The sequence below is a fragment of the Pygoscelis adeliae genome, unplaced genomic scaffold (genome assembly GCF_000699105.1).
Source record: "Pygoscelis adeliae isolate BGI_AS28 unplaced genomic scaffold, ASM69910v1 Scaffold14, whole genome shotgun sequence".
In the NCBI taxonomy this organism is placed as follows: Eukaryota; Metazoa; Chordata; class Aves; order Sphenisciformes; family Spheniscidae; genus Pygoscelis; species Pygoscelis adeliae.
In genome coordinates this window covers 15,489,975-15,510,969 of record NW_008825109.1, presented here as the reverse complement: position 1 = coordinate 15,510,969, position 20,995 = coordinate 15,489,975, and positions in this window count along the sequence as shown.

The following is a 20,995-nucleotide window of genomic DNA, read 5'->3' as shown; positions in this document are numbered from 1 at the left end:
GCTTCTAGCTGTTTGTTCTTTGTTCAAAACAATGCTCAACTGTAGAAATACTTCCTGCAGGCAACAAGGTAATTTTTCTTGCTAATTATATGGATGTGAAAAAACACTTTTAGCTATCTTGATATGTTAATTCTTTGGTAGCATCACTTAATGGGGTAGTTTGAGAGAAAACAGCATAAGTTTCCAGACTGACAATGAGACATTTTTCCCCTTCCTCTTTTCGTATATGTTAGGAGAATAGAAATTCCTATTTGCAAGTGTGTGGGGTGCAGGTGCCCAGGCGCTGGCATGGGGGGGCTGCAGGGCAGCCTCTGTGAGGAGCAGCCGGGGCTGCTCTGTGCTGGACCCAGCCGGTTCCAGCCCCGCAGCCACGATGGCGGTGCCTTGGGGGAAGCCTGGGTAAGAAAGGGCAAAACGCTGCCGAACAGTGAGGGGTGAGGAGAAAAGTGTGAGAAACAGCCCTGCGAGCACCCAGGGGAGAGGGGGAGGAGGTGCTTCAGGCGCCCAAGCAGGGATCCCCTGCAGCCCCTGGAGAGACCATGCTGGAGCAGGTTTGCTCTGAAAGACTGCAGCCCATGGGAAGGATCCACAGTGGAGCAGGGGAAAGGCATGCAGAGGAAGGAGCAGCAGAGAGGATCCATTATGGACAACATAAAACTCCCCATACTCCATTCCCCTGCACCTCTTGGGGCAGGGGAGGAGGTAGAGGAGTTGAGGATGAAGGAGTGAAGTTGAGCCTGGGAAGCAAGGGGGAAGATGTTTTAGGTTTTTTTGTCTTTGTTTCTAATAATCCAAAATTATTTTAATTGGTACTTCAGGCTTATCGAGAAAATATAAGCAACACCGCAACAAGTTTGTTAACACTTGTGGCTGCTATGTACTCCATAACCCAGGTGCAAGATGTAAAACGTAAAAAACCCTCAGAATCTTTCCAAAATAAAGGTCTATTAAGTAAAGAGCTATACTTTATTGTTTCTGAGTTTTTTTATTCCCTTCTCTCCATTTAACTTTTTTTCAGGAAGTCTCTATAACTTAGAGAAAACTGACACCTTTTTACATTTGGTACCTTTTCACTGTTAATAAGGAGGAATGAATAAGCTGCAAGCAGGCTATTTCTCCCAAAGTCAGTGTCACCCCACAGAAGTCACTGGCAGCCACATGAGGATAAAGGCACCCAGAAAAGACCAGGAAAGAGTTTCCTCTGAATAAATGAAAAGCTCCACTTTGAATATCAAACTCATCTTGTTAAGTTGCAAGTCATCTTCAGCCTACTGAACACAACATATTCAATTCATGTATACCAACGTTTGACATCTGCAAGTAGATTAGTGTCTTCATCTTTAAGGTATCTAAATTTAGTCTCCATGCATATAAAAAACTTAAGAGTCAAGGTTCCTCTCAGACATCAGTAAGCCAAAAGCTTCTGTGCTCACTATTGGTTTTAATTTCTTTTCTAGGTCAGTACACAATTATCAAAACCTATTCCTCCAGTTCTTATAAAAACTAAAAAAAAGGTCAAAAATAAATGTACCTTTATACATGACATTTTGCTAGAAGAATTAGGAGGTTACAAGATAGCTCCTTCCAAAAAAAGTTGGTTTATGTCCTTTATACTATTCTTCCTCTGCACATATAGACAAGAAATGTGATTTTACTAACGAAGCTTTCAACAAAATTATAAACAGCACATATGAAAAGTCAAAGCCACTCCTCTTTAGCCATTACTTTTTCCTATAATTTTTGAAACATTATATATATCACCAGAAGTAATTTTATCAAAAGTTATGTTTTTGCGGGGATTAAATGAGTTTACTCTTGAAACATGTCTAGTGTGATTTTATAGCAAGTTAGAGGGAAAAAAGATTTCTAACTCATGAAAACTGAAAATGTGTCATATTTCTGACCATGTATTTTGTTTTCATTCATTCTGGTAGGCTCATTAAATTCAGACACTGATGGTGGTTTGTGAATTTATATAGTAATGGTTAAAAGTTCCTGCAGAATGATCGATTTATCTACTGCTGTTTATCTGATTCAGCATTAATTAGCAATATTTTATTTCATTCTTCCCACATGCTCATGAAAAGATCATCATTCAATTCCTGAACAACGATTAGGTGTACTTCATAAAATTGCATCTTTCTTGAATTCTTTCTCTCAGAACTGCCTATGTAAATATTTGACAAAAATGAAGAGGTATATAATAAATCCTTGCAAAGACAACGCTTGAAAAAAATGTAGAAGAAGAGTGGAAGAAAAAACCACACAGCTTTATACTATATAATCATTAAGTTTGCAGATAGATCTTTTGGTATGAAACCTGTTAACATTATTCTTGGACTCTTTACAGGTATAACCCAGGCAGGTATGGTCACTGTGCAGTTAAGCTCTATTCTGAAGACATCGAATTAACTCAATGTATTTCTCATTAAAAAAGGACTTCAACTAGGATGTTTGCTTCATGGCCTCAATGGAAGTGTATTCTTGACTGTTCTCAAGGCTAGAATATGTTCCTTCTTAAATCCTGAAGTGAATAAAATATTTTTCAAGTGATGACAATTACTCAGTTTTAGATTCTGTACACTGTAGCAGTATTTTCAAAACATGTATATTCAATTTTCTGGACTTTGTAGATCTAGGAGTACTTTTAAGGCACAAAACCATGAGTAATTTCTTTATACAAAAGGAAAGATGGATTTGGAGAGAGGAGAATTTGGAAGCCACTTGCGTTATCTCTTGTTGGATTTTCTTGCATAAGCAACAAGAGAACACAGAAAGAGCAGAGCTTAAGTTGGAAAAAAACAAAACAAAAACACACAAGCTACTTCCATTCCAAAGTGTTTCTAAATTATTCTCACTTCTTGCAAACACAAAAATAAGGAGGGTTCTTTTGAGTTAAAATTATTCTCTGAGATCACATTTCCTTGAATTTATTTTCTTTTGTTTGCTAATGGTCGAAAACATTAGTTGTCTTGATGTTTCCAAAGAATAGCTAAGAAATATTCTGAAGAATCTTTCTCATCCTGAGATAGTAGGCACTAAGTGTCCCTCTGTTTGTTCCTTAAGCCTTTTGTAAAAAACACCGAAGACACCTTGACACTAGCAGTCTTAATTTACCTGGTCACTTTAATCTCTCTCTTAGAAGAAAAAAAGGGTAATACAAGGTATATGAAAAGATTCTTTTTTATAAGTATTTCTCCATAAGTCAAAAGGGAGCACTACTCTACGGATGTTGTATATTAAAAAGTGACATGCAATATTTGGTTTAAGGTTATAAAAATAAACAGAATTCTATTCACAGCTACTACTTATCAAATTATGCCAAGAATGTAAAAAAAAAAAAACCCAAACATAACCCAAAACCACTCAGCCCCTTCTCCCTCAATTACCCACATGCATTCACACTTTAAATGAAATCTCAGCCTGTCATTTTTCAGTCTGGAACATGAGGTTTTGGCAGTAGCTAACCGCCAGCCATACACATGTACAGGGCAACGACAGAAAACAGAAAGCCTTTTTGCTCCATAGCACACCAACAGTTCATCATGCTTTCAAAGGTACAGTGGACAAATAATTTTAATTTCACAGAATTGCTACTGAGGGCATACTGAAAGTGGCGCATACTCCCTGAACATACAGGATATATTTATAGGTATAGCTAAGGTTACACCAGAAGTTCCACTCTAATAAGTCATCTTTTGATGCGTTATCATAATAATAATAATTAAAAAAAAAGAATACACTTTTAGATTTGAAGCTTCTGAACAAACCAAAAGAAATCCCCCCTCGCCTTCTTAAACACCATACTCAAGAAAAGAGTTTGAAAAAACATGTGCATTTTCCCTTCTCCACCCCTCCCTGACCACAGCGGCAGATAGCAATGGATCAGGTCCAGAAAGGAAGAGAACCACACTGGCAGGGAACCCAGCACAGGGTATCTAACCTGCCTTCCTGGCCAGAAACTATCCCACTCCATCCTGCCACAATTAACACTCCACCTAAGGGAGGTGGAGTGTTTCTCTACCACTACAGTTGACAGAGTAACACAGCCAATTTACCAAAGCAGCGAACAAGAATCTGAGAGAAAAGATAACTTGCTGTAGCTCTACGTTTTTCACCTAATAAAACTCAACAAGTTACAGCATGTGTTTGGTAACCCACTGACTTTCACTGAACACACAAAGCTCTCATCTTTAATAACCCAGTTAACATTGTAAATAACTGGCTTTCATCCAACGCTGACTCTTTTTCTATTTAGGGTGCGGTTGCATGAGACTGCAAGTCCCCCATCTATTAGATCTTATAACTTGGATCCAAGGAAGGAAATACATTAGCTACCAGCAGTTCTCAGATTCCTTTCTGCCCGTGACAACTCTTTGTTTAAAACAATTTAGCAAACTCTCCTGAGCAGATGAAGTGATTTGCTTCACTAATCTTTTCCTCACTTACCAAGCTGTTAGTGTCTATATGGACATTGTGCATCTGGTCTTTCATCTAGGAAGAAGAAAAAGTATATAAAAATGTGTTTGCATTTGTGTATACACACACACACACACTCTGGACATTTCACAAGAAGCTCCGGCTGCTGTACAGGGAATTTCTAGCACTGTGTGCTTAATCAAGCATTTACTAAATGACATATAATATATTGCTTTCTTACACTGCACTGTTTTTCTTTGGTACAGCACTGCACTTGATTAGTAATACTTGTGTATGTGATAGATATCAGACATACTTGTCTCTGAAGAATCCTAACGATTAAACAAATTCAACACATGCATTTTGCCTACTTTCATCTTTGCAGTTGCACTTCTAAACTTTACTAATCCCTGATAAAAGTCACAATGTACTTCTCAGTTACAGTGCAATTCTGTAATAAATACAAATATATACATAACTCCAAACTTATATATATTTTAAAATTTTTTAAAAATCTTCAAAATAAGAAATAACATCCATTTTGCTGACTGAATCAGAAGATTAGCCATAAAACTGAGGCTTTAACAGGAGGATCAATCCTGATACATGTTTTTGACATAAAATATTGCTTGGTGCTGCTTCTTGGGAAATAAATTCACTGAGGTGCTACATTAATCAGGCCACCCACAACAGCTTTAATATATTTCTCCTTAAATGAAACTCATTGCTTTTACAGGCACATAATACCGTTCCTCTGTCAGCTTTTAAAGTCAGTCTTAAAGCTCTACAGAAGAAGCAGGTGTCACAGGCAAACTTCTCATTGAATATTCATTGTGCTCCCTGCAGTATTTTGAAACTAACATCCACTCTAAGAGAAGGCAGGGAGAGATTGCAGAATATTGCCCTCCTCAGACGACTTAGTTTAAGCAATAATGATCTGAATAGCAGGAGGTTTAATCTGGTACTGACTTTTAAAAGTAATTTCATTGAGATGAACAAAATGGCTGGTTACCTTGTCTTTTTATTTTAGCAGGAGACTAAAAAAAAATATGTATTGTAAATTAGCATATTTCCTGTTAAACTATGAATTCATATACAAAAATACAGTGAGAAGTATATCTGAAATCCATAATTACTCATTCATTCATATATTCTTAGACACATATTTCTAAATACTATTTCTTCTTTATTGCTGATCTTTTAAAAACAGGATAGCCTTACTTCACAACCCTAAGTCAAATAAGCAACAAAATATTTTGTGAACTGAGATATGTTGATTCATGAATTATTATTATGATATTGGCATTTCAACCTATTTAGCTTATTTGGACCCCTTGACAACAGCAATTGGCATCACCCGTCACTAAACGATGTTTTTTATATTACGTCTCAGCAAGTGTTTGGAGATCCTGAATCTCCAACTCTTAAACAGCAAGAAGTTATTATCAGCATTGCTCTTTTAAGAACACTCCTCATAAAATAAGCAATTCATTCATTTTCTTATTCACTGACACACTGAACATAAAACCAAACCCCCACAGGAATTCGCTTAACCTAACACGTGTATTACCCCCATGGATGTTCATGGATTGCTATTGCTGAACTCTAGGTAGCCAGCGTTCCAGATGCAGCCACGTTCCCTAACTACAACCTGCAAAGCAAACTTAACTTGCAAGATGAGCAAAGGGCTTTCTTGTAACAGAAGCCAAACCAGCTGGCACACCTTGGAAGTGAGGGAAAGAAAAACTTTCCCAGACGCCAAGACAAGACTGTGGAACCATCTGCTCCAGAAAGATATTGACATTTGCTGAAATAGGAAGAAGACTGAAAGAAGAGACCTACTACACTAGGAACTTGGATGTGTATTTAAATCTTTTGTTTAATCTGTCTCAATAAACAGTTCCAAATTCTGGGGCTTCTGAGTCTTTTTAGTGTGGTTGACTGGTTTTCCTGGACACGTTCACCAAGAAAAAGCCAGGCAAGGCATTTCTAGCTTAAAGACTCTGTTTTACTGGTCACACAGCCTTTTTCAAAGGGACCAAGGGCTGCAGTTTTTCGTCTGATAGAGCAGTCACACCTCCTAGCATAAAATAGCAAAATGAAAATATAAAGACTAATTTCACCATTAAGTAACAGTATCAATGACAGACTATAGAAATAAAAAAGTAATTCAAAAATTTTGTGCAAAGGTTATTGCATTATTTAATACATTCATTTAATCTCATATGTCTTCTTTTAATATTGGAATATGTTCAGATAACATGTTCAAATCATTGAGAAAATTGTTCAGTGCTTCAGAAATGGCTGCAGACAAGCTGAAGATGAAGAAGGGCAGGGAGAAAAGATAAGAACAAAAGCCAGTCTATTGTACTGAAGGTACTCTAGCACGGGAGGACTGCAACAGGAGTACTACAGAGGAAGGACAAGGCACACTAATGAACAAGGAACCAGAGTTATAAACCACTTTTTCATAATTTTAGCCAAATTCCTCACAGTAATCATTAAGACCAAATTCCCAATACACCTCTGTTGTTTGAGGAGCATGAGGACTGTCAGGCTGATCACTGGCAATGAAATAATTCCTGACATAAAAATTCCTAGCCATCATCCATAGCATATACGTAGAGAGCCAACCCAGTGAAAAAGTCTGGATCATCAAATACTGTGAATAAACAAATATTTATGAATGCTGAAAAAATAACACAGTCAGGCTGACACATTTGAAGGAAACTGGTAGACATCTATTCTTCCAGCTTATTTATACACACCTGTGCTGAATATAATATTAATTTTAATTTTCTTCCAACTTTGTCATACTCAGGGGAAGTAGCTATTTCTTTAAAGAAAAACTAGCTGATCCTTCCTTAAGTAAAAATAAAATAGGCAGTGGTTTTAAATGTCTGGACACAGAGAATGAAAAGAAAACAACCTTTCAGGATGAATACTGAGTACTGTACATTCCATATGCTTCTACTTCAAGGTCACCTGAGGAAAATCATGAGTCCATTTGCTTCTCCTGCCAAAGAGCTAGGCTTCCTGCCAGATTATATTCTTTAGAAAGGAAACCTTTTCTGTGAAGCTATGCAGAGGAGTTTTGTGTGCTCCAATCACCACTGCTAGATTTATCATTAGTTCAAAAATTGATTATATTGCAAGGCAGCTTTCATAGTGTAAGATGAGCACCATAATGAGTTGCCCCTTACCTTATTGTGTTTCCTGTAGGGAGGAGGTAGTGCAAGTTGCTGTCTCACACCCTGTGCTGAGGAGTAGGTATTCAGTCCTAGTCCCCCACCCATTAGATCAGCAAGGCCTCTCCACAGCTCTGCAGACCAAATCAGGGGAAAGCTTGAAGTCTTGAAGAGAAAAGGGTAAGCCATATTTCAGATATAAGGAAGGAAATTTCTGTTATAAAATCAAAACCAAAAAATTCCAACATTTCTGTTTCTGTTACAAGGTCTCAAGGGAATGTGATAGTCCTTGTTGGCTTTGAATTTTTATGGGGAGCAATAACAGTATGAGAGGTGCAGTGTAGCTAGAGAGAAAAGTAAAACAGAGGCAAGTGATACTTGAAGCTGAATTTTCACAAGGTTCTCAGTAACCCAATAAAACACAAATACTCTGATCAAAGCCTGAAATACTTGTATTTTGGAATAAAACTTTCATTTTCAATTAAAAAATTTTCCTGTTTTCTGAAGCATTTTTAACAAAGAATTTAAATTGCTTTTCAACATGCTCCTGAAAAGTACATGTGAAGTCAAAAAGACAATTTTCTGAATATAATTTTTTCTAATGTTTTTTCTTCATTGCCTTACTATGCAGGATAACCTGGAGACATGAAGTTAAAACTTGCTGCCTCTCTCACTCACCTGAACTTAGATTTTCCTGTTTTCTGAAGCATTTTTAACAAAGAATTTAAATTGCTTTTCAACATGCTCCTGAAAAGTACATGTGAAGTCAAAAAGACAATTTTCTGAATATAATTTTTTCTAATGTTTTTTCTTCATTGCCTTACTATGCAGGATAACCTGGAGACATGAAGTTAAAACTTGCTGCCTCTCTCACTCACCTGAACTTAGACCTCAGCCTAAGAGGCTCCTGAAAGAGCAGTTAGTATAGGTTTACCCTACACAAGTCCTTACCTCTTGCTGATCACTGGGATTCCATGGGGATTAAAAGTTGTCTCCTCCTTCCAGGAAGCTCATCCACTGGCCTATGTCCATCGAGAAGTCTCCTCTTCCAAGTATTAAACCTGGTAATATTGGTGCTTAGAGAAAGCAAGCACATCTTAGCTGGTAATACTCCAGTTCTGAGACTCCCAACTCATTTGAGATTGAGCGTGAATGGGCTGGTTCTTTTAAAAGTACATAAAAACTTTGTTAACTTCAGTAGGATCAGGTTTTTAGATCTAAAGCATGCCAGTGTACTAACACACACACTCTAAATATTTGACCAAGAAAAATATATGCTCCTAGAGCTTTCACAGGTAGTGATATCAGCAGCAAATCATCCTCTCCCATATTCTATACTCCCCAACTAACAGTTTCATTAGCTTCAAGGAAAAAAAATATTTACCGGCCTAGGAGCCAACCCAAAAGTAGTTCAAAAAGCCCAAATTTTCCTCTGATCATCTCTGTTGGACACTATGATCCCAGGAATTCACAAACTTCAGCCTTCAGATCCCACAATCATAAAAAGTTTGTGCTGCATTTGGGAATATACACTCCTGTGCATCATGAAATGTCAATATTATACCACAGTGATGGCACCACCCCCTTTTATGGACATGCTGGCCTACACAGAAGGCAACAGTAATTGCACACACGTATGAGGACAGGATTTTCTACTACAAAATTATACTGCAATATTCAACTGAACGTGGTACATTGTCAAAACACATTAAAATTGAGACTTTCCTCAATTTTTATAGGAACTCAATGTAGCGAATTAATGACTAAACTGCTCTTTTTGCACAGTTTTAGTTTAGTCATTCACAGTATTTATCCTTTCCCGTTCTTCAACAACCAAACTTCTTTGTTGAGACACTGGCAGCTCAGTTCTGAAAATCAGGAGTGTGGTCTTACTTAATGGGCATCCAACTGTTTGTTACATGTTGTCAAGACAGTCTCTTTTTGTACATCACATTCTACCACAGCAATTTTATTTGCTTTCATGTAAGCTCCAACTGTTATTGATGCCATGCATTTAGTCCCTATACTCAATAGCCAGCCAACGTTACGTTCCAAATTTGGATGTTTCTGATCGGCATGTCTTCATTTCAAGATACTTTTGCCACAGCTGCCATAAAGCATCTCAGAGACAGTTTATTTCAACTAATCTAAGCTCACCTGCCTAATTTGCTCACTCCTTCTGCATTTCAGGACTCAAATGCAGTCATTTAAGCTTGTCTGCAAATTTGACCCTTTTCCAATTAAACATGTGTGCTTTGCACTGAGCTGTTAGCTGTACCACCACAGCATCACAGCTGAGTCTATCTGATTTCTTCCTTGCCACACCCAGCTAGCTGAAACAACACTTTAAATGCCAAGCTCAGGTTTTATACTGATAATTTTATTCCTCTCTTTCAGACTCGACCATATCAAAGTTGTCAATATTTCACACTTTGTAAATGCTTAGAATATTTTGGGGAAACTGAGAGGTATTATTACAAGTATTGAAAGTACCAGTTCACGGTGGACTATTACAAGAGGATTTGCAATCAACTACGGCCTTTTCTTTCCACACATCCCTGGAAATTACTTTGGAACCTGTAATGCAAACAGGCTTGCTTTCAATTAACTATGCTTAGTTGTTATTCACTGACCTCAAAAATAAATTGTATTAGCATAAGTAAATAATTCCTTTCTTCTCAGCCCATACTTTATAGATTTGGGTTTTTTTCTTCTGATTAATTCATTTTGTTAGTATTTATGCAAAAAAGACTTGGAAGGGCATATGAACAAACGCTTTCCTCAATATTCATATATTTCTGATTTTACTTCCCTCTCACACACCCCTTATAATGCAGCATATTTGTTTAGATTTTGCTTTTTTTCCCCCCCCCCAACACAAAACTCAGAAATGACACACACACCTTCGGACAGTCTATGGCATTTTTGACACAAAACTAACAGACAGCCATTTCCTAAGCAGAATAAAGTAGACTAATTGTAAACGTATACAGGAGTTTACTTTCATGAAAGAATGCCCTTTGTCATTTACCTGCTCTCCAAAACTGGATCCACACTGTTTCATTACTATTCTTGAGATTTCTTTTCAGACTTCCACGTCTTTGATCATTTTGGTGTATGTCCAAGCTCTTAACTGGACTGAACCTAAATTCTTTTACAGCCTTAATGGATAAAGGCAAAATAACTGCTTTGAAAGTAAGCACAGAGGGCATAGAGGAGAGTACATGCTTATGCAGACAGATTCTCTGTTTCATCCTTATTCCCCAAACAACATTTTTACACTTCTGTCTGCCACATGCAAGTGCAACAATAATCTTTGTCAATACAGTCACTGCAGGTATCCTATGTGAAAATTTAATGCTGTAAGGCACACTGGAAACAGTTCTTCATAGGACTGGAATTTTGGAAACAGTAAAGCTATTCTGCACAATTTCTAAATGAAGACTACTTCCTCTGAAAAGTCTAGTGGACAAATGAGTTTGATCTACGTGGGCTAAATCCTTTCAAGTCATCCATATGGGGGCCAATGATCCATTTTCCTAAAAATACCATTCCTTACTTCTCTGATTTGTCCCCTTGTTTATATATGAAAAAAAGGTGGATAACCAAGCAAAGGAGGAAACTTTGTAGTGCACAGTGCTGGTCTGTAACCACACATTAACTCGTGCTTACATCATATCATTCAGCATGAAGAAGTCCTAGGCAGGTTTCACTTCACCGAGTTTCAGATTTTTAACAGTACAGACATCTCCATTTAAGCTAGTCACCGAAGTTCACTTTAGAAAAAGGAAAAATGTAACCTCTGGGCACAATTTAGCTAACTCTAAATAAATGGCTGAAACAAGTCAGATGAACCATGCTCGATTTTCCTTCACTGACTATAAAAATAACCTATGATAACTTGCATGATAGTCTTTTCACTGATGACATACAACATCGGGGGGGGGGAAATAAATCAAACTTCTGACCACTCTTCACAAAAGTCATGGAAATATAGGGGATAACGGTCCACTATTATACAATCAAAAGAGAAGCAATAATATTACATCAGAGCCACCTGAAAATACAAAAATGGTACTACAATCAAATGGTTTGAACTTTGCCATCTTATAATTATTTGCAAAGAATAACATTCATGTTTGGTTTTAGATATAATTACTACAAATTATGGAAAGAAAGAACAAGTTGTAGGTTTTCTTCCACCTAACTACCCAACTCATATGCACCAGAACACAGCAAAGCGTGCTACAGAAAAAAAAAGGTCTTTACTTCAGTAGAGTCTTTAAGTTTACACAGAATTTTTTATCCCATGTATTAACTACAAATCTCAGTCTCTCCATTCCTTAAAATTTTAGAATTTATGTCCATTTCTACCTGAAACACAGCAATGGAAAGCAAAAATTCTGTTAAAACATTGAGAAATAATAAGAATCTGCTAAACTCTAATTGTTAAGCATGACCTTCAAACCCTATCAGTTTCAACTCTCTAACAACTTTTAAATACTGATGCTTTAAAACAAAAATTTGCTGAAATACACTAGATATGCTAAACTAATAATAAAAATATTATAAACAACAAAGAACCTTATGAATAGTGAATAATATGTTAAACAGAGATAAAATATATTAAGGAAAGATGTGGTGCAAATATGAGAAAGTTAAGACAAAGGTCTTTCCACTCCTTCCCCCATTTGTTTATACCTTATTTTTAACCAAGAAAGATGGTCAAGTATCTCTTTTCAGATCCTTTCAATGAAGATATGGAGATCTAATCCCAGTCAGTGGGAAGTAAATAAAGCAACATATCTGAAAATTTATTTCTGGCTTATAGTGTGTTGTTGTGCTCCAAGTGAAATATGTCTACTATGAAATGATTTATTGCATAGAGGAAATAGAATTTTGTAACAAAAGAATCAAAATAGGGTAAAACAAAAATTGTCAATTAATCCATTCCCATACTATTGCTAGAATTGTTTTTCATGGTGAACAGCACAGTCCTACTTACATATGTGTATTGACTTACAAAAGACTATTTGTGGACTAAGTAGCTGTAGCTACTCACCATAGCTAGCAGTGCAAGAGTATCAGAACACGTACATTTTATTAAATAATTTGCAGCTTCTTAGAACAAAAAAATTCATTAGCCAACTTTTTTCTCGTTTTTGTTTTATATCATTTCCTATGTAATTAGCTTGTAAAATTTTAAGAAATCAACTTGCCTCTTTGTACACATTTGTTTCATTGGAGACACACTTACAGAATTAGTGAAAGTATTTCCCCATAAATCTAGCTGCACATATGTAATGTATGCCTTTCTCCCATTTTTCATATGTATGTTACTTTACTCAGGACATATCTGACTTACTACTGCTTCTTTGCCGGTACTCCACAGTCCTTACTAGGACGCATAAATAAGAACACATGTGAAAATGTCTAACTGCCTGGCACAGGCAAACCCAGCATTTCTTGAGTTTATCAATAAAGACAGACTTAAGCAAAGGCTTACGGAATTTTCTGAATAAGATTATACAGGAAGATTTAACCAGCTCAAATAAACCAAGTTAAACATTAATAAAATAACAAGGGAGCAGTGAACATTACTATTATACAATTGAAATTTCTGTATGGCTGTTATGTCCAGATACTACAAACAGCTATTTGAGGACTTAATTCTGGAAAATATTATTTATGCACATCTTTCCATTGACTTGAATAAGCCTATTCATGTGAGCTAAATATAATATAGGGGTTCTGTTTTACCTTCAATACACTTGATTTCATGCTCTAATAACATTGCTGATTTATTTCTTCCATTAAGTAATCTTCTTGACTTTCTGTAATAATTAAATTATAAGTTGTTTTCCAGAAGAGATGAAAGTGAAGCTATGTTGCAGAAAGGAGTAGGAAAAAAACACTGGTCATTATACTTATATATCAAGACTTTATTAATTTATTACAGACACTTTCTTTTAAAATGAAGAATTAAGACATTCAACAGCTGTACTTGCAGAGATAAACAAATTTATCAGACATCAAGTCTTTCTGCTAGCTTTATTTAAAAGAGATTAATAACTCTGTTTCATTTCATTCCCAGTCACATGCTTATCATTTGATGATGCTTCTTTGTGGTGTTCTACTGAGGTATTAAAAAAAGATTCTCCCTAGCAGTCTTACAGGCTGCTGACTATATATAAATATTTTCATGCTCATATACCCTAATAATTTAGTAATACTAATTAATTTCATGATGCACTGCATAACAGCACTTCAGATTTGAGAATGGAAAGTAATTACATAGCCATTCAACAACACTTAGTTTCTGTTCAAACACAGTGTAATTTTGAGTTCTGATGCTAGCTTGAGAGACCAGCATACATCCAAATTTCTTCCCTGCAAGTGATTTACCAGAAATGAAGTCTCCTTGTTCCTTTCCCTTCCTCCAGTTTCTGAATTGTGTATATTTATAAAGTTTCACACATTCTGTTCTTTTAATCTGGGCAAATTTTCTGATGCTTCCAGGATGCACTGTGATTCATGTGAAACCTTTCAAGCCCATAAGCAAGCTAGTTATGTTCTAGAAATTGATTTCTCTCATACCTATCTGAAGTTAAATCCCTGACCACAAAAGAGCTTCTCTTCTCTCAAACAACGTTCCACTCAGGTGTACAAAACCCATTCTTTTTATTTTCTAACAACGGTAAGATCTGAAACATCTTAACTGAAGCTATTTTAATTAACAAAAAGCTATCTTGTGATTCTCTAAATAAAAATTGAAGGGAAATATAGGAAGACCTTGAAAAGGACATTATTTTTTAACTTCAGTTGCACTTGAAGCCTCAAATCAAGGATCAACACACAAAGACAAAAGAAAGGACATGAAAAAAGTTTGTGCTTCTGTATATATATTTATAACTTCCTTGTATTTCTCACTCTTAACCCTGATATCAAATTCTATCCAATATCTCCACTTACTTTTCTTTCTTACCTTGTATAAAAAACCGAATATAGTAGTAAACCAACAAGAAAAAATGAAATTAAACCAGAGGGGGGTTTATATTTATTTAACAATCATCATTCCAGAGATGGCAGACTGTATTTCTGTGATCCTTATGTTTTCTAGATTACTTTAAGGACAGAACATGTATATGTACAAAGAGCCCGCAGCACATGCAGAGACCAGGAGGTGCCTCAGAAGTACAGGCAGCAGGTATGCACAAGAGCCCCAGTCACCACGAAAAATGGACAAACTTTTAAGGAATTTTATGGAATTCATTTACAGTTGTAACAGCTGTGGAAAGTTGCTAGTTTGAGAGTAAGCACAATAAAATATCCACTGTACGTAATGGGTAGGAGGTCAATTTCCTTATTAATCCACTTATTTTAAACCCATTGCACTCACCACATTTTCAGAAGTTACCTTATTCTTTCAAATCACTTTCAAAGTCCTTTGGATGTCTAACATGAAGGAAGAGGTAACAGCTGCAACCCCATTAGGCTTACTAAGAGAGGAGAATGAAACAACAGAATTGTTCTCTTTCCCACCTTTTATTCTTGTCTTCTTTCCTTTTCTCTTTCCTTCCCATCTGTTCTCCTTTCCTTTTGAAAACAGAATTAAATTATTCTCATGGAGATGAACCAGTCAGCCATATGATTCAAATATAATATTCAGTGGGGGAGAACTAGTATTTTGTCCCATTATGGTGGTAATGAGCCCATTTTTTTCCCCATTAATTAAGTGGAAGCATGCAAGCATGCTAGTGTCAAAATCCCAGAGGTCTCCAGTGGCCAAAGGAAACAAAACACTACTCTCCCACACACGCTGCTGTACATAGTAGTGATTTATACAGCAGGCATTAATTTTTGTCTATCCTGTTGCCTCATATTGTTGCCCAAAATCATGAAGGATCTCCGTGAATTTCTTAGTTTTTCAGCATGTCTCGCTCCTAACCCTGTATCACTGAATGTTAAGCTGCAGTCAAGGGCAAATTCTGCCTGACTGCAGAGTTTTGTTGCTTTTAATTTATACTTACTTCTCCCTCTCTCTTTTTAATCTCTCTCTTTGGAATAAGAGATGCAGTACTACTTGCTTAGAAACCTTTAAACTTTGTATTGCCCTGACATGAGGCTTTTCTCTGAAAATTAATAGAATTTCATCAAAGTTGACAGTATCAGAAGCAATTTATCTTTTAAAGGAAAAGGGAAAAATAAAGTTTCTCATCCTGCTTAGTGTAGCAAGTGTTCAGCTGAGCTCGAGAAGGCCAGTAAGATGCAAGGAGCTATCAGTAACTGAGAACAAGGGAAAAAAAATCCCAACTGTGCTAATATCAAAATCCATGGAGCACAAACATCCCCTGCCATCAATACTGCATGTAGTTCTGGTCACTCCCTCCCAAAACAGGCCACGTAGAAAATGGGAAAAAAAAGGTGGGGAAAGGCAACAGAATGGACAGATACAGAACAGCTTCTGTATTTAGAAATGATTCAACAAATTACAATTCTTCAGCTTTGGAGGGAAAAAAAAAAAGTGACTGTGGAGTGATTGAACAGATGCCTAGAACATCAAGGATGATATAGAGAAAGTTAAACAGTGAACAATTGTTCCTTATTTTTCATAGCACAGAAGAAGAAACTCATGATACTACCACAGTCAGCAATTCAAAATCATCAGAAGGAATTACATTCTCCACACAAAATGTGATTAAATAGTGAAATTCACAAGAGACTGAAAGTGTAAATTAATTCATCAGAGGATGAGATAAGTTCATGGAAGAGATATCAATTCACAGCCACTGAATACAGTGGTTTGATGTAGCCTCTGGCTAATAGAGTCATTAATCTGCTTATTGCTGGAAACTGAAGGGGGAAGGGCTTTACTCTGGTGTTACATGCTTTGCCTAGCATCTGCAGCTGGGTATTGCTGAGGACAAGTCATTGGGCTAGACAGACAGTCATCTCCCTCATTATGGCGATTCCAAGCTTAAGAGAAAAACTATATTCGCAGCAAATACTCCACAGTGGTTTTGAAAATGAAGTAATTTCACAACAAATTATTTATTAAAAAAAACCACAACAGTTATGAATGCTCATCTAAAGCACAGTATTTAAATGATCAATACTCATCAGGGAAAAAAGTTTTCAATATTTTGAATGCAGAACAAACAGAGGGTAATATATATTGTACTCCACTATAACAGACATGAAAGGACTCTAAACTACACTAATAAAACCACTGAATTATTTTAACCTTTTGGGAAAGTACTTACTAATGTATTGGTTTACAAATCAGATTACAAAACTGAAAATCATTTGACACCAAATGGTAATTCTACAATGTCTCACACTAAGAATTAGCCGCAAAACTTTAAAAAAACCTGTTCAAACCAAGAGAGATTACCACCTGACCCAGATCTTGGAATAGAGAGTTGCTGAGTTTGCCTGCTAACAAAGTGAGATTTTCTTTTCTCTAATAACCAATGAGGGGAGGGGAGGGAAGGGGAGGGGAGGGAGAGAAATTGTAAAGCAAATAAATATACTGTGAGTTAATTAGATTAGGTAGACTGGTAATTACAGAGTTCACCTACACAGTTTCCCTTGCATTTCTACAATATCAACCACCTGTGTTTTTCCTGAATACACAATATTGAAAACCAACTGTAGAATCTGAATATCATCATTTACTTCAATTCTTTAAGCTGTTTTTTGTAAATTTTGCCTATCTTTAATGTTAATTTTGTTCCTTGGTACCATAAATCGATTGCTTTAATGAGTAAAATGTAATGCAAACTGTGGTTGAAGCTGAGTAGGAGCTTTTGCTCAAAACATAGCTTTATTTTTCCTAACAGCAACAACTGAAGTTATGCATCAGAAATCTTATTCATCTTACTAAATGAATGGACAGTGGCAGATTCATTTGATATTCATCATCGTAGCGTAATATAACCTTTCCATCATCAGGGAGGACCATCCCTGAATTACACCATCATGAAGGGAAAGAAGCTTGTACAATGCACCTTTTGTAGAGCATAGAGGACTCTTTAAGAAGCTAAAAGACAGCTGACCCCACCTGCTGAGATGCAGATTTCCACTGTATGATGAAAAGCAATGTCTCTAGCAGAGAATATGTCTATTTTCCTGGGAGGAAATGGGGGCTTGGCATTACGTGATTTAAAGGACACCAGAAAATTTTTATTTTCTTGATACTGAAAGCCTTAGTGGAATTGCTTATTACTTTGTGGTTGCTGAAACAGAGGATTCTTTTCTTACTAAAAAATTTGTCCGTCTGAACTTATTTGTCCAGGATGATTCCTTTTATACCTGTCTTTAACAGACTTTCTTTATTAGTTTGGAATTACCATCCCTTTGACTTTCACAGCAACAGGGATTGCAAAATGATCTGAGATAGATATTCAAGAAGTTCAAAAAGAGAGAAAAAACATTTTTAAAAAATCATTAACAATTGCAGATGAACTCCTTAAACCAAACCATTCCACCCTCAGAAATGTGGGGTTTTTAGTGAGCATTCCAACTACAGGGAGCACATTTATTTCCTTTTAGCTCCAAATAGAGCTAACAAAAAACCATCATGCATCTCGCTCTACGTACTAAAACCTGTTGATTCACCAAAGATAAGAGCTTCCTCTAAGACAGTCTGGGTTTAGTCAAATTCAGTGAAACTCAAGAAAATTTCAGTCACTCCCATTTTTTTTTTTTCCTAGTAATCCAGCTGTGACCTGGTGAAAACGGCAAGTTGCTCTGAGCTTGAGCTCCTAATCGTTTTGTCTGCAATGCTGAGCAGTACCCACGAGCCTGAAAAAGGGCTTATTACCTCTGGATGCCTTGAAGGTCTTTGGTGGCCAAAGGCACTGAAAATTCCAGATTGCATGGCTCCAGGACAGCCTATCCCATAGGCCCGCCTGAGGCAAAGGTTTTTGGCTTGTCACTGATTGCTCAAAACAAATCCTGGAGTTAAGATGGGAAGAAGGTCATTCAAATTGGTAGACAAATACAACAAACTTACAACAGTCATCCTGGAAAATGAAATACTTTTTTTCTATTCGCCTCTAGTCCTTGTGATGCATCATCACATGCATACATACAATCAAGTGTTCATACCAGTCAATCGGCATCTGGCTTTAAAATATCAATATCCTCGAGCCATACAGGAAAAAATATTGAATAATAATGGCTTATCAGTATTGTCAGAAATAATTTCCCTGTCTGTATCTTATGCATACACTGTTGTTACTTTCTTTTCCAGTTCTTTGCTTTCTTTCCTTTATGAATCATTTTCATAGTGAAATCATTTTCTGGTCAAATTTCATCACAGCATGTCATGTCAAATCAGGGACACAGAAGTTAACCACAAGATAGTAGTTCTGGGTTATATATCATCTCCTTTTAAAATTTACCTTCTGGGAACAGTGAAATATTTGGCAAAATAAGAGCTGTTGCTTTTAAAGGAACCAGAATTTCACCCTGTTTGGTTAGAGGCATACTTATTAGAATCACAAAATAAACTATGATAAACATAACTTGTTCTGTAAATAGAAAGTCTAAAGAACAGTTAGAAAATTTTGATGGCAATAAATAGTACTTCACATCTTGTTGTCCTGAACTTTTTCTCAGTTGCCTCCAGGAATTTCCAAATGCATCAGCTAAGCTAATAAATGAAATACAGCTCTGAATTAATATAAAAGAAGATGATTTGAATTTACCCTAACATGTAAACTACTCACTATCCACTGCATTGCAACATAGCGCTCTGTTAAAGTCAATTTTCCCTGTTTAAGAATAAAAATCTGAATAAAGCCTGAACATCATGGAAGTAAGAAAGGAAGTATGTCATACTGTCATACTATCTCCTAATCTTGAAAGTCTTCTGACATGTCCTCTTTTTTTAACCTTATACTGAAACTGACTTTACTTGTCATCTAGTCTAAGCCATCTTGCCCACTGCAGAAAACAACATACTTGTAAAGCCTTTTTTCAGGAAGAGAGTCATATTAGCTGGAGGGATTAAAGCTTTCTAGCTCATTTAAGAAATCAAAGATTTTTTAAAGAATAAAATAATAACATATATATATATATATGTATATATATTGTTTCCAGATCCCTGAAAGTGATTCTTCTGACTCACTACTGAAAGACAGCATGGACCCTTCAAGGAACAAGGGGCAAAACACATTTTTAGGCAAAATGTTTACCTAACATAAGCAGAAAAAAAGCAGAGCAGCACCTTCCTGAAATACGATGATTTGGAGAACAAAGTAGTAAAAAAATTTGGGGAAAGACATTCAAATACAGAAATGTAATAGCTGTGTATCTAATTAAATAATACAAAGGAAGAATTGGAAGAAGCCCCAACAAAAAAAAAGTAGATACTCTTAACACCAGTTGAAAACCAACCTGACCTATAATTATAGGATACCAGAGTGTGCAGCTTGTAGAACTATAAAAGTAAGAGTATTGAAAATAAGGACTGAGTATTACACAAAGCTTAAAAAGTAGAGTGATAATTGTATAAAAAAAATTTCCTTTTTTTTTTTTCAGCCTTGCCTGACAATTAGAATGAACTACAGAAACAGGATTTTTTTTCTTTTAATCTTAATCACAAAACGTAACACAGTATTTTGGTATGCTTGGTATCGCAGTTTTGGAAGACAGGCACACTGTCACACACCAAAATTTACACATGGAGTCTAGTGAGCAAGTTTTCAGCTGCTATTCCCCTCTAGCATCGTTTTGCTAGCTACCCTTGAAGCAATCACTCAGCCAACGCAGCACATAACTCACAGGTCTCTCTTTAACTTTTTTTAATTTAGTTTCATACAATTCTTTTTTTAAGCTCTTAAAAGTAGCATCTTGCTTAAGATTACACATAAGACTTATGGCAAAGCTCAAAGTAAGGTTGTATGTCCTGAATTGCTTTGAAGATCTCAGCCTTATGTTCTTTCTGGTCTAATATAAGTATGAGTAAGTTAAACTAATTTTATTACCTTTTACCAGGTCTACATTTGTCCTTAATGCAGTTTGCATTCTCCATCAATAAACACTGTTTTAATCACATGAACAACTGCACAGTTATTATTCTTACCTTACTAAGATAAACACTGAAGTAAGTTTAAATATTATAATAGAGGATAACCTATCACCAGGGCTGGAAGTAAATGATATCATATTTAAAAATGCAATTTGTTTTCCTTTTAAAAAAATACCCATATCCCGGAATATATCTATGTGAGTCCATTAAGTCCATGGTTGCTTTGTACATGTATGCATACATACAGGAAGAAAACCAGAAAACTTGGCATGTATTTAGTACTATGGCTAGTTTTTATGAAGACAGTAAACCCTTTTAAGGCGAGGACAAACTAGGCTTCAAAGTATTC